We start from the raw sequence: 1797 nt of genomic DNA on the forward strand, positions 1-1797 counted from the left end.
ATTTATAAATATATATATATATATATATATATATATATATATATATATATATATATATATATATATATATAAAGGCTTCCTTCAGTTTTGACAGACTATGGATACCCACTGTAAGGGTGCCTGCGCGTGAAATTTGTGTGGCAGGAGTTGCGCAATCTCCAACCACGCCTCACCTGAGTCAACATTGTTGCATACCAGTGGCAAGTTGAGGTACAAGACGACTGGAAACAATGCCGAGCTAAGCGGAGAGCACATACAGCGCCTAGAGTTCCCAAATGGTCACCCACCTGGTATTAGCCAGGCTCAACGTTGCTTAACTTCGGTGATCTGACGAGAACCGGTGTGTCAACGTGATTATGCCGTAAGATTTCCTCAATCCGCGGACTTTCAAAGAATGCGTCTTGTCATCTTTATAACAAGCTATATTTCCTATTTTAGTTGCATTGAGTTTGTTTTTATTATTATTTTTTGGTTGAAATTAATATATAAGTAGTAGTAGTCGGTTTCAGTTTACAGAAGCTTTTGGCTTGTAAACTTAAGCTTTATATATATATAATTATTTCATGTATACGTGTAGAAGATGATATATAATACTGTGTATAGATGTTCAGTATTTGCTTCAATAGTACGAATTACCTGTGTGTAGTTTAAATAGTACAAATATATTTCCATACTTTCCCCTCTCTCTCCTCTCTTACCTTAGTATGCCTGAAACCACAATTTGTGTGTTTATTTTATATGTTAAAGCGCTTGCACATTTTTCAATAGCAATTAACTGTTATAATTGTTCTATCTTCGTGTACAGATAAAAAAAAAGGTGGCAATTTAAATTATTGAATGGAAACGCTCGAATGATACTTTTATGTGTTCTTTTTCGAATTGATTCCATTGACCAAAACCGAACTGCTTTAATAATAAGTGGCTTTCAAATCGCCCAGGACGGGCATTTTTTTTTTTTTTTTTGCTACGCCTTGAAACGATGTACCATTTGCCATTGGGACAAAGAAACCGAAGGCGAACAGCCGAAATTCGTTCGGCTGCACAACCTGCCAAAGTTTGTCCCAGTGGGAATGAAAAACTGAGGAGATTTTGTTCGGTTTCCAAATTCAATAAACGAGGATAATAGGCCGGCATTAAAGGGGATAAATGTCTCATCTTGTGGGTGAAAAATGATGCCAATTCAAACGGGCTTTTTCATTTGCAAATAATGAAGGTCGAAAGGTTTTTTCACGCACTTTTTCATGGCGCTTTCATGGGGAATAATTTGCTACAGAATCTCGTTTAATCCTTTTTCTTTTTGACTTAAACGAAAACCACTTTTAGACACACATTTATCTGATCAATTTCGCTTTACAACGCCGAAAGTATTGATACTGCTTCCTCGCATTTTTTGTCTGCTTGTCCAAGTTCCCTCTTTCCATCACCGTCTGCATTTGCTCTCTCTCTCTCTCTCTCTCTCTCTCTCTCTCTCTCTCTCTCTCTCTCTCTCTCTCTCTCTATCCCGTCTCTATCTCTATCACTGTATATATATGTATATATACATATATATACGTATATATATATATACATATATATACATATATATATACATATATATATACATATACATATATATATACATATATATACATATACATATATATACATATATACATATATATATATACACACGTTTAATCATAAAGAAATATCTACTTTTAATGTATATTTTAATACAACTTTTTTATAAAATTGCCACAATTTATTAAGCTCAATAAAAATAAATTTACACCTTCAGAGCATCGATATCGGAAGGAA

General features: G+C 33.9%; 1 pseudogene; it reads right to left on the reverse strand.

The window, feature by feature from the left end:
- Positions 1–250: 250 nt before the first annotated feature.
- On the reverse strand, positions 251–367 carry LOC145273747 (5S ribosomal RNA; annotated as a pseudogene).
- Between the last annotated feature and the right edge of the window lie 1430 nt (positions 368–1797).

This window comes from Euprymna scolopes, chromosome 4 (genome assembly GCF_053919585.1).
Source record: "Euprymna scolopes isolate OS-2025 chromosome 4, ASM5391958v1, whole genome shotgun sequence".
Taxonomy (NCBI): Eukaryota; Metazoa; Mollusca; class Cephalopoda; order Sepiida; family Sepiolidae; genus Euprymna; species Euprymna scolopes.